We start from the raw sequence: 13,111 nt of genomic DNA on the forward strand, positions 1-13,111 counted from the left end.
TGGGCTTTGTTCTCTGCCAGCCATAGATTTGGGGTTTTTCCCTCTGTTTCGTGCTGTCTTCCTTCCCGCACACACATATTGGATCCTTTGAAGCTGTCCCTTGGCTGCAGGCTCTCTCATTTCCTCGTCTTTTCTCCTTGCTGGGATCAGGCGCTTGCTGACCTTTTGGTGTTCACTGACTCTGCTGTGTCGTCCTGTTTGGCTGCTGAGTCTCTCCAGTGTTTTTAATTCCCCATTCTATGAGTTCTGTTTGATTTCCCTTTATCTTCTTCTCCCCTGAGACTTTTAAATTATTCCTTCAGCACCACCCTGCTTTGCTTCTTGGAATAGTTTTTAATAATAGCCATTCGGAAACCTCTGTCAGCTGATTCCAGTCATGGTGCCCTTTCAGGTGATCTGAGGGTTCTCCTGATGACTTTCCCAGTTCTTTCTGTGCTGGGTGATTTTGGATTAACCCTGGGTGTTCCCCATGTCAAGTTAGAAGACTCCGCGTTGTCTTTAAGTCTCTCAGGGAGGGTTGGTATCTTGGCTTCAGCAGGCATTAGCCTCTGCAGCTTTTGCATTGGACTGTTTCTCCCATGACTTTGCCCAGCTGTTCTGATCTTCCCTAGCCAATATTTCCATACATTTGTTCCCATAGATGCCCAATCCCCTAATGCTATCAAACCTAAAGCTTAATTTATAACTTAGGCACACCAAGAGATTAACAGCAGCATTACGGTGAGCAGTTCCACAGTCCTATAGTGAATGGCCAGAATATAGCCTTTTCACTTGGAGGCCATTATTGAATATAATAAAGGCTATCGAGACTCAGGACTGGGTCCTAACACAGTGGATCTGATAACCAGCATGGCTGTCAAGTGACATCAAGTGAGTAGTGGAGACAGTGTAGATATGTGGCTCTCTTAAGCAGATGGAACAACATGTCAGGAGGTCCATCACACTATTCAGAACGACACAGTTTAAAACAGGAACTTGATTTCTGAACATTTCTAGTTGATGTCTTCAGGCAGCAGTTAACTGAGGGCAACACAGACAGCACAGATAAAGAGAGGCCTCTGTGCTGTCCTCTCCTCTGCTGTCCTTCAGCCCTCAGCCAGGGCCTTACCAGGCTTCCTTGTGCTTTTCCTGTCTTTGTCCTTACTTCCTTGTCCCAGTAGACCTAGAGGAAAAAGAGTGGGGTTTCCACCCATTTACACTTTTCTAGCTGAAAAGGGGTTTCCCTCCCTCGGGACTGAGGGACCTGGACACAGGCTACCTGCTGCCAAGGAATGGCCTGGGGACTGGGCCACTGGAGAGAAGAAAACAGAGACAAGTCAACAGGAAAACCTTGGGGATTTGGCTCCCAGTCTGGAAAGCAAGCCACCTTACTTCTTCCCCTAAGCCAGGACTGGATGGCCAGACCCTTCCTTCCCCCATACTTCTTCCAGGTATTGGGCTATATTTAGTCCAGGCTGAGGACAGCAGGGGCAGAAATGACAGCCTCCTGCCACTCTGGTGGTAGTCACATATTGATCGCCTCTTTCACCTATCGGCCAGAATTAGATTTTCAGGGGCACCAGTCTGCATTCTCTGCAGGTATCAGAGGCACATTTGTGGTGAGGCAAGTGACCAGCCACTTGCCCAGAAGTACAGGGAGCCTAGAAGCCCCAGCCTGCACAGCCTGAACAGAGAACCTGGATTGAATGAAGAGAAGGAATGTCACTGCATGTCCGGCCAGCAACTGCGTGGCGTTTGTGGGGAAGAAGAGCAGGGTGGATGATTGGACAAAGCTAAGTGCTGTGCTGCTGCTCAGGGGTCTCTGCAGCTCCTTTGTGAGACAGGGGCTTTTGTCTTCACTGAGTGAACAGCCTTTGGGGCTAAGCTAGTGAGTGACAGCAAATGAGCCTCCTGCATAATCGGGAAATCTAAAATTCCCAGTCCTTCAAACCCTAAAACCCTCAGCACCAATGAGACACTATAACAGACCTCTTGTGAGGGTTCGAGTCAAATGCAGGCACACAGAAATACTGCATGCAATTACCTTAAGGCTGTGTATGTAAGGCACATGTGGAAAACACACGTATTCCAAGGCACGACGTATCTCAGATCAGCCACAGGCAGCCTGTAGTAGACAGTTTTGGGTGGAGATGTCGGGAAAGACTTCTGAGAGCGGAGTCTTGAACCCAAGGTGTTGGGCGTTTGCTTCCAGAGGTCACTGTGCATGTGGCCTCCTCCTGTGCAGCAGCCAATCTAGCTCTATAAAGAAACCAGTATGTCACCAGCACTGGAGAAGGTGAGGCAGGTGGTTTCCAGGCCAACCTAGGCTGCAGAGTGAGATCCTGTCACAACAACAACAACAACAACAACAACAACAACAACACAAGTTCTCAGTGTGCTTGTGCGTGCCTGTGCTCTCTCGTCAAGCTAAAGTTGGCTGTGATGAGACACGTTTATGCTCTCTGTGAGGTAAGAGGACGTTTGAGGTTGGCCTGAGCTACCTACTGAGTAACTAGGCACACCTTGACTACAGAGTGAAATCTCACCCGAAAACAAAAACCAACAGACGACCAAGAAACAGCCAAAAACCAAGAGCTGAGAGTGTAGCTCAGTCGGTAGAATGCTCTTGTGGCATGTTCGAAGCCCTGGCTTCAGCTCCCAGCACCACATAAAGTGAGTATGGTGGAACCCATCTATAGTCCCAGCACTCCAGAAGACAGTGCGATCAAAAGTTCAAGGTCATCCTGGGCTACATAGTGAGCTTACGTCTAGCCTGAGCTACATGAAACCCTATCTCAAAAGTGGGGACACTGGGGCTTATATTGCAAGAATGATTCTCACTGGATCATAAAACGCCCCATCGGTGAATAGTCACCTGCACGTGTTTCCCAGAGCTGTAGGGTTCTCCTCACTGGATTCTCATGCAGAGCCCCCTTCCGACACCTAGCATCAGCGAGCTGCTGAGAACCAGCTCTTGGACAGGCCTCTTCCATCACCCATTCGATCCCTACAGCAACATGCGAAGGCAGCCAGACTGCCCAGGGGCTGTGGTCCCCCTTTGAGCCCTTTGTGTTTCAGTCTTCTTTTCATTTAAAATTAACATTTTCCCTAATGCCCTGCTGTCAGTGTTGCCCCCATATTTCAGTGAAGTGCCAGAGGAATTAATGTAACAATGTTTACACAGTGTTTCTGTTGCCCATTTTGGTTATTTTCCCATCTTCGCTGTGTGTTTAGGTTATTGCCCTAAGATAGACTGAGCAGGCAGGGGTGATGACATGAGGGGGTCAGAGAATGCCAGTGACCTGCAGAAGGCCCCCGTGTAGAACACTGTCAGCTTGAGATTTCTGCATGCAGTGGACCAGCTAGGGGTTTAGCCAGAGGGAGAGGCAAACTAGGCGAGGAGGACAGACCTGAAGGTCAGGGTGCACAGTACTGAAGTGGTGAAGGGTCAGGGTTGCTCAAGTACCTGCCTGAGGATGTTTCTGAATAGTGACAGCATCTCTGCCTTTCCGCCTGGAGAGCTGTGTGGGCAGCTTTGACAGGGATGACAGGTGTCCTGAGTAGGCGGAGGCGACACTAGTGGCCTTTCCACAGAGGACTTCGGGCAGCTTGCCAGGGCTTCTTGTTTCCAGGACAGTAGCTTGATCTCTCCTCCCACGGGACACAGATGTCCTCTACACGTGCACAACTTTGAGCTTGACCCCCCCCCCCCCCCCGGACCAGAAGACAGTACTGAACCTGAAGAGAATGAACATCCCTCAATCCCATCATGCCCTCCAGTGGGCTTTTAGGGAAGGCACAGTTTTATATCCCATGGGAGGGAGTGTGTCTTCATCTGGTCATGGCCAGCTCTTTTCTCCATACCAAGGGCAGATGCTGTTCATCTATTTTGCCAAATTATCCAAAAGGATGGAAAGTCAGGCCAGTCAGCCTGCATTGCATCCAGCTGTCCCAGTTGTTTGTCCTGCTAAAAAAGCTGCAGCTGACCAGGCATGGTAGCACACACCTCTAATCCCTGCACCCAGAAGGCAGGGACAGGCAGATCTGAGTTCAAGGCCAGCCTGGTCTACATAGCAAACTCCAGGCCATGGAGGGATACACAGCAAAAGACCCTGTGTCAAATAAACGAGCAAGTGAACTAGCAAACCCTGTAGCTGTTTACAGAGGAAGGACTGACCAGTGACAGATTGAGCTGGAGCATGTGGCTATTGTGGAAACACTGGAGTTGAGGAATGGTGACAGTCAGAGAACAGCAGACTTGCCTGAGATAACAAAACCATCACCCTGTGAGTTTTGAATGCCACACAGAAGCCCAGGGCTCAAACTCGGAGGAGCTGTTGCTTAAAATCACAGTCTTCCCATCCCCTGCTTCATGGCCACTTTGGCTATGACTAAAGACTACTGCTAGATCATTATGGATATTGGCTGTGGGGTGGTGTTTGTTCTAGAACTTTCCATGGTAGCAAAATCAAGGAGGAAGGAGCCTGTCTTGGTCATGCCACTCTCCTAGTCTGTGGCACAAATCCTGACTCATCTAGGTTTGGACCAGCTGCTCTTCATGGAGAATATCACCTATCATTTTCTCCCCCTGGGAGGGACCAACAGCCAGTCCTCTCTTTCCCATGACCTTGAAAATATGCTAGCCATCTCCTTCTTCCCAAAGTTGTTAAACTCCGCATCCCTTTGCATGTAAAACGATGAGGGTTACAAAAGAGAAAAGTTGGGTTGAGTTTCACAGAGAAACATCTCAGAGGGAATTAACAGAGCCCCTCCCTGTTGAAACCTTCCTGTTGGCTTTCCTGGTAAGACCCAATGTTCAGGGCCATACTGTTTAATGGGCCTTACCCTGTTTGAACCCTATAAGCCATGAAGAGCAGTCCAGTCTCTCCTGTCCAATCCCTCACAGATGGAAGGCCATGGCCCCATCTCCAAATAGCTGTCCCCAACCATGACACCCACTTCCTCTCTGCCATCATTGTGGTCTGTGATGTTCCTGTAACACGATCCAGCCTGGTGGCAGCTCAGCAGGATGTAATTTCAATGCCTTTGTATGCCAGCAGCTCTCTCCTTTATCCTTCCACCTTTCTTAAAGTCTTGCAAATGTATCAAATTAAATCCACTGCTCTGTATAAATGGGTGGCTCCGGATGGCTCTGGACTCTGGGTTGAGGTTCACAATGTATGCAAGTAGCCCATAGCCAGGGATGGCTACTCACAGGATTGCTGTAGAAAGAAAGCTGATGGCTCCTTCCAAGGCATTCTCAGCATCCTCAGCAGCACAAGCAACATTGTGGTCTGGCTTTCCATCAGAGGCTTGTCAGTGCCTCTCAAGATCACTTCAGCTTGTATGACTGTTGCCCCCATACACATGTTTACAGTAATTATGGCCTCACACTCGGAGTACCTTTCAAGGAGGAATTTCTTCATGGGAAGGCACAGGCCCTGTAGGACTCTCTCAGCAGTGTGGTTAGGGTTTGAATGCTTCATTTTTGCTTAAGAAATAAGCAAATTGGGGCTGGGGATTTGGCTCAGTGGTAGAGTGCTTGCCTAGCAAGCGCAAGGCCCTGGGTTCGGTCCCCAGCTCTGAAAAAAAAAGAAAAGAAAAGAAAAAAAAAAGAAACAAATTCTTGCCATTCTTGTCACCACACTGTGACAGGCACTTCGTGATGGGCCTGTGGTGATGTAATTCCACATTAAAGTAAAGGACGTATCAGTTTCAGAGGTCCTTTTTATGAGAATGAGTTGTGGCTTCCATGAATCACTTAATCACAGTATTATTTGTTGCTGCTGCTGTCCTGTCATGGGTTTGCTACCTATGTTCTTAGCCTGATGTGCTGTTTCAGAGGTAGTAGGCCCGGGTCTATGTGTGGACAGCACACTCACAGTCAGCTACCTTTCCCATATCTTGCCACTCCTCCTCCTATGTACTCACTGTCTGTCCTTGATGTGACCTTGTCTGAGATTCTGCCTGAACCCCATGCAGGTCCTCTCCTACCCGTGCTTCCCCTCCCCTTGCCTGAGATGCAGAGGCATCGGCGTGGCACACTGGTTAGCTCTGGCTGGGACTAGCTGTGCTCACAGGTCCGTGCCAACCTCAACTGGCCTCTGAGAACAGTTCCTACTGCTCTGCACCCTAGACCTGCCTGCTCCCCCATCTCCTCAATGTGTCCCGCTCTTGTGTTGGCACCACACTCTAGGTGGTTCTGGACAGGCTTCCGGTTCATGACCCTCACCCACTTCTAGATCCTCCCTGAACTACAGTAGCTGTGTTTTGCCTCCAGCCTTGTACTCAGGACCATGGCTGTGCTCTCCTGGGTGTCCCATCAGTCTTCAGGTCAGGTTCAGGTTCAGGACCCTGAATGAAGACCCCAAACAGGCTAACTCCTCACAGGTCACGTTGCAGTTCTCTTTTACAAGCCTTTTTCTTAGTCCCCACCCCCAAAACAGTCTCTAGTTTTCAGTGTAGCCCAAGACCTTGACACAGTTGATCACAGTTACACGGCAGTGGCTGCACTTGGTAACACTGTTTCAGGCCCACCTTTGGACAGTGTCACAGCCTAGATGTTATTTCCTCTCTGTCTTCCCTTACCACAGAGTGACCCAGCCTGTTGATGTTATTCATGGTCTCCCCTGAGATCTTTTCTCGTGCTCCTGGCCTCTCCTCAGCCTTCTTTCCCCAAGCCTATTCATGATGACAGCTTCTTTGTCCTGCTGCCCCATTATGTAGATTATTGGACTGTCCCCATTACCAGCAGTGTGCCTTTGGAGGCTGGAGCTGAGGTAGAGATGCTAGGAGTATCTTCTCCTATCCTCCTCCGTGTAGGAGTGTAATCTACAGATGTGTAAGGTATTGTTGATGTCTGGGGACATGGCCAAATTCCCACTTTCACAGCCTCATGGCAGCTCCATTCCTAGCAACTGCAGCACCACTCCTGTTTTGGCTGCCACCTTACTGAGCTGGCACTGGAAACACTCTGAGAATGCCAGCATGAGACATCTGGCACCTGACGGGAGGCTCACAAAATGCCATGCATGTCTTCGCCTAGCAGCAGTCTCCAGCCAGGCAGATCCCCATTCCAAGGCACAGGATTGGGTGCCTGCTGCTTTCTAGGCTCATTTAAAGGTACTCGTCTGTCTCTGCCTTGTTAGAGATTTTGTGATTGAGACAACCAGTATCTTTGCACAGGGAGGGAGGGAAGCAGGGGGGCTCAGCAGGTACTAGGAGAAAGTGACTGTGGGTGCCTCTAGCAGGACAAGAGTCTCATAGCACAGCACGTGTCACCTTTGGTTTGGCCACCAAGAAACTCAACTCATTTGTCACCTAAGGGCAGTCAGTAATGGGTTTATGTGATTCTACAAGTCTGTAAATTGCACTGGAGCCATATCGACTGGGTATAGCTCTATAAGCAGCTACCTGTGTAGCCCTGTGTCTAAAAGGACAGTGATAATATTCTCCACAGCTTGACATGCTTACCTTCATGGGAACAACTTCTGTTTCCTCGCACAGCCAGCTACCACTTCCTACCTCAACTAGCCTTGGTCTCTGATCCTCAGTGAGGAGCAGATTGTTGGGTCAAGATCTTTGGGGTTGTTGTTAGGCCTCCCAGGAGGACCAAGGCAGCTGGGGTGCCTATTTAGCATGACAAAGCAAGGGAATATCTGCTGCCAGGTTCTCTCTGCATCTTCTCTCAGTGCCTACCTGTTACCTGGCCCTCCTGGCCAGCATACCATCTCCTACCCTAAACTCCTCCAGCCCAGAGGCTGAGAAGATCCTCCTTTCCCCCATCTGCTCTTCTCTATATAAGCCAACCACTTCGGTTACTCTGCTCTCTTTGGGCCTCCTGACTGCTGCACCTGCTTCCCTTCCCTCTCCTCTTCCTTTCCCTCCCCCATCTCCTCACGTGGCTCAGGGTCATGTCCACTCTGGACTCTCCCAGATCTCACTGCCTCTGGCTGTGCTCTCCCTTTTATCTACAATAAACGTTCTCCTCCACCTCACCTAGGAGCAGTCATGTCCTTTCCTTTCCCTTTTTCTTTTTTTAAAATCCAGGTTGAACTCACCACCTTGGCAGAGTTGAGGGTCTTCTTTTGGTCTTAGGATAGGTGGCTTGTATTTGAACTCCCAGTGGCTGCCACCTGGTTAGGGTACTGGCCCCCTGGGCTTTGTCAGGGACTGTGTCAGGGCACCATGTCACAGCCATCTGGGGTTCTTGTTAGGTCAGGACGGGTGTAAGGGGAGGCTGTAGGGGTTTATGTCCAGAAAACAGACAGAGTCACAGGAAGCAGCAGTCCGGGTATGTGTGGGGGTGGACTGAGGTCCTGTGAGCCTTGTGACAATTTCCCCTTTCCTCCACTGTGCCTGCAGTGCTGGACTGCTGTACAGGGTATCTCAACTGCTCTCTGCTGTGATACAATAGCAGACAAAAGCAATGAACCTCGTCTAGATAATCTGTCACAGGTGTACCAGAGACCTATCTCATGGGGTGAGTCTAAGTCCTGTAAGGGTAACAATGTGAACCATTGCACAAGGTCATCGTCACTCAGGGTAAGTAGGGTAAGCACCTGTGAAGGAGTGAGATGTTGGACTCCATCCCATGTTGTTTTCTGTCCCAGGAGGCTACTCTGCCCACTCCCACATTTGCATCCAGATCAGCATAGTCAGTTCCCAACCAAGCACCATGCAGGCACCAGAGAGCACTGTTTAGACAGGGCCACGGGGTGTTTGCAGCTGTCATGAGAGAAACAGCCACTAGCTGGAGGCAGAAGATTCAGTTGTCTTCTAGTGTTGAAGAAGGACCGATGATGGGTGCAGGCCAGAAGGAACAAGCAGAGGGAGAGGGCAAATCGCCTTCCTGCCTCCCAGCCATGGTAGCATGTTTAAGGAAAGGACTAGAAGTCTTCACAGTCTCCAGAGCTTGTGTGGCCAATAGGAGGAAGTGGCTTTCATAGGCCATCATAGAAGCCTGTTAGACCCCAGCCCGAGTTGGAAAGGATCTATGGTGGTTCCTGCTGAATGGGGACCAATAGGGCCCCAACCTCCGCAGTGCCTTCAGGTCTCAGTAACTTTGTCTCTGGTACCCTGAGGGTACAAGAAATACCCAGATGTCTGCACCTGACAGGTATTTACATACTAACATTTGTCTTCCTTCCTTCCTTCCTTCCTTCCTTCCTTCCTTCCTTATTGCTACCGGAAGAAAGGACTGTGTACTTAGTGGCTTTAAACAGCTCACGTTTACTGCTTTACTACTGTGAAATTCAGACGTTCTCAGACACTTTGTTGGGATAGTCAAAGTGCTTGAAAGATTCCTTTCAGGGCTGCAGGGAAAATATGTTTTCCTGCTTCCCATGGCATCTGCCTGTGCTCCTTGGATTTCAGTTTTTCTAGTGTCATCAGCTCCCTTTCTGACTCTGGCCTCCATTATTTCTAAGGCCCTGGCGATGACATCAGGCTACCTTTATAACCCAGGACTATGCTGCAACCTTGCCAGCCCCCTTCTACCTCCACTCTTGGCAGTTTTAGGACAAGAGACAAAGCAAGTGTTGCACTGTGTGTCCTGTTCATGCAAGGGCTAGGCTACAGGGAGACTAGAACATGCATGTACACACACATGCCTTTTTTGCTCAGTTACCTTTTAGGGAAGTCCTAGCTCTCACCCTGGTGGTGTTGGGAAAATCAGAGTTTGAGCAAAGCTCAGGGATGTGGCCAAATGCAATAGCAGGCAATCTTGTCATAGTTCCTCCTGAAGCCTGGCTGGGAAGGGCTGAGGCAAAGGTGGGGCCGGGAGGAACCCAAGGAGGAAGATAGGGTGCCCTCCCTACCCTCACAATGCTGATGCCACAGCTGCCTACCAGGGCTTACCTATATGGCCCTGCAACCCTGACCTGCATTACCTTTCCCCAAACTTCCTACAGCCCGTCCAGGCTTTATGTAGATGGAAAGGCTCCCCTGTCTGCTTTTTTCACGAACCGCTGCCCAGCATCTGCAAGGAGCTCCTAGGCAATGCTCACCTTAGCTCTTGTGTGTGGTACTGCCTTCTGGGCACCAGACTAGACCCAGCAGCACTGTTTGGGGCATTATCTGAGAACATCTCAGTAGTACTATATGTGTGTATACCTGTTTGTTTGTTTGTGTGTGTGTGTGTGTGTGTGTGTGTGTGTGTGTGTGTGTGTATGTAGTCAGAAGTCAATGTCAGATGTCTTCCTCCATCCAAAGGTCCAAAGGAAGCTCTGTTTCCCCAAATTCTGGTGGTTACACAAAAGCCAGTATTTCTCAGGAACTGGTAAAGTCTGCTCCTCTCTACCAGAAGGAGATAGTTTCCTTACCACTGGTAGAAGGGACACATGGATAGCTGTGGTGCCTATAAGCATACCAAACCACAGTTGGCTTCCAGGATCTCTCAGTATCACCAAGAAATGCCCATTACATGTTTCAGAGTTCACCTCCCCTCCTTTCCTCCCTTAAACGTCCCAGCTACTCATTCTCCTTATGACTCTGCTATTTTGGCTGGGCCTCCCTCTCTCTGTCTTCATCGCTCATTCCCACCCCTCCCCCCATTCTTCTCTCATATCCAGGTCCAGTCTGCTGGCTATGATCAGTCGACCACTTTATCTCTCTGTTCTCAACTCTTCCTCTGGCTGTTCTCTCTCATATCTACAATAAAAACCTTCCCCTTAACCATGGAGCAGTCGTGTCCATGTCCTCAGTTTATACACCCCGTGCCTTACTTTTGAAATAGGCTCTCTCTCTCTGAGCCTGGGACTCGCAGATCAGAGTAAGCCGGCTGGCCTGGGAGCTGCGGGGTTCCTCCTGTTCACCCACCTTAGTGAGACTGCAGGTGCTCACTATTGCACACGGCTGCTTGTTTGTGTTAACACAGGTTCAAGGATCAAACACAGCCCTTGTGCTTGTGTGGCAAGCATTTTACCAGCTCTCGCACTTTGTGAGCACACAGAAGCAGCCACCCCAGCCCTTGCTCTTGGCTACACCTCACCAGGGCATCCTGGCTCTGAGTACAGGCCGGGCTAGCTGGCCTGTTCCTCTGAGAGAGATGAGGCCATGATGCGAGCATTGTCAGGGTGAGGACTTAAACGTGCTGCCATGCTCAAGGCCAAGCCAGCGTCTGACCCCTTTGCCTCCTCTCCTGTCCCTGGCCTGTGTTCTTGTCACCATCCGTGCTGGTCTGAGTGAAAATGGCCACCATAAATCATGTGGAGTAGTACTATTTGAAAGGATTAGGACGTGTGGCCTTGTTGGATGTCATTGGGGATGGTGAGCTTTGAGATTTCAAATGTTCAAGCTAGGCTGTTGTGTCTCTCTGCCTGTGGATCAAGCTGTAGAACTCACAGGTCCTCCCCAGCACTGTGTCTGCCTGCATGCTGCCATGCTTCCTGCCACGATGATAATGGACTGAACCTTAAGGCCCAATTAAATGCTTTCCTTTTTAAGAGTTGCTGTAGTCATTGTATATCTTCACAGCAATAGAACAATGACTAAGACATAGCAGCAGAGCTAGCTCTGGGCTTCTTGGAGGTGACTTCTTCACCTTGCCAGCCCCATGAGCCCACGGCTGGGTCAGAAACAGCCTTAGTAAGTCAGTCTTCTGTGCGTCCTGTGATGACAGACTCATGTGGTTCTTGTTCCCTAACTGGCTTCTTCTTTGACTCATGGGTCACTGGTCTGATAATGGGCTGAGGGAGGGATCTGAACTCAGTGCCATCCTGTTATGAGTGCTGAGTGTGTCTCCAGTCCACTGTTATATCCCAGTGTTCCCAGTGTCCCAGTAGAGATGGTGTACAGTAGGACATTTTCTGTAACTATCATTGCTGTCCTCACCACCTCAGACACCGACTGCTGTGATGTCCATGTTATAACTTCTTCACTCGCTGTGTGTAGAAGCCTGTCTGTCACGTTCACGGATACTACTGTAATGACATTTTTTTCCTGTGCAACTGATTTTGATGGTTTGAGTTCTTTTCTTAGAATAAATTTCAAGCATTCACATTCTTGACAGACATGAAATTTCTGAAGTCGTATCTGCACTCAAATCAAATCCAGTGAGCTGGAAAATGTCAGATTTACTAGAGCTTTGGTGGTGTTTGCATTGTGGTGGTTTTTGTTCGTTTGGTTGGTTTGGACAGGGTTTTCCTGTGTACCCCTGGCTGGTCTAGAACTAGCTCTGCAGACCAGGCTGGCCTAGAACTCACAGAGATCCCCCTGCCTCTGCCTCCTGAGTGCTGGAATTAAAGGCATGCTGGATTGCCGTTGTTGAGTTTTTGTACCTTGGTGCATAAATGTTCTGATTCGTGTGTTTTAATTTTTTTTTTTGAAGCAGGGTCAAATGTAGTGGCCTCAAACTCACTTTTTTAGCTAAGCATGGCCTTGAACACTGGATCTTCGTGTCTCTGCCTGAGATTACAGGCATGAGCCACCATAGCTGAAAATTTTGCATGTTTCTCTGTGCTGACTCGCGTGGCCCAAGACTTGTCTAAGCATTTAGTGGCTGGGCTGCCTCTTGTGTGCTCATCTGAGTGGTTTGCACTTTAGTGAGACTCAAGGATTTACTGAGAGCAGAATGAATCTACAATGTGGTAGGATTAACAGTGTCCCCACCAGAGTCACTGCAGATGCTTTCCTTGTATGTTCTTCATGGGTAGCCACAAGCATGTCACCATGTGTGTGGCTTCCTGTACTTTGGAGAGTCATAATGTGGCACCACATGGCCCTTCTACATCTAATCCAGTCTTGCTGTCTCACATGGGAGACCTTCCTAGAAAGCAGGGCCATAAGGAGCAGATGTTACTGGAAGAGGGGATCCTAGTGCCCCCTCTTTATCCCATTCTTTCTGAGCTGCCACTTAACTACCTTCTGACCTTCTGGGCTCTTGCTACTGTCCTGGCCTAGACAAGACATCAGAAGCAAGACTGGTGAGCTTCTTCTGCACTGAGGGAGGCTTTATGGCCTCTACTGCACGTGTACCACTGCCCCTGTGTCCACTGCACGTGTACCACTGCCCCTGTGCATGTGTGCATGAGGATGGTAACCAGAGCCAGCTGTTCTATCTTTCTGACTCAGAATCTAAAAATATCTTGGGCTGAGTGTTTAGAGGGAATCTATGATCAACCTGTAAGTGTTA

At 49.4% G+C, this 13,111-nt stretch overlaps 1 protein-coding gene across 4 annotated transcripts in view; it reads left to right on the forward strand.

Moving 5' to 3' along the window:
- 6430548M08Rikl (RIKEN cDNA 6430548M08 gene like) overlaps positions 1-13,111 on the forward strand; it is a 48,560-nt gene that overhangs the window by 16,241 nt on the left and 19,208 nt on the right. The gene's annotated exons all lie outside the window — the stretch shown is intronic.

The sequence above is a fragment of the Rattus norvegicus genome, chromosome 19, assembly GCF_036323735.1.
Source record: "Rattus norvegicus strain BN/NHsdMcwi chromosome 19, GRCr8, whole genome shotgun sequence".
Taxonomy (NCBI): domain Eukaryota; kingdom Metazoa; phylum Chordata; class Mammalia; order Rodentia; family Muridae; genus Rattus; species Rattus norvegicus.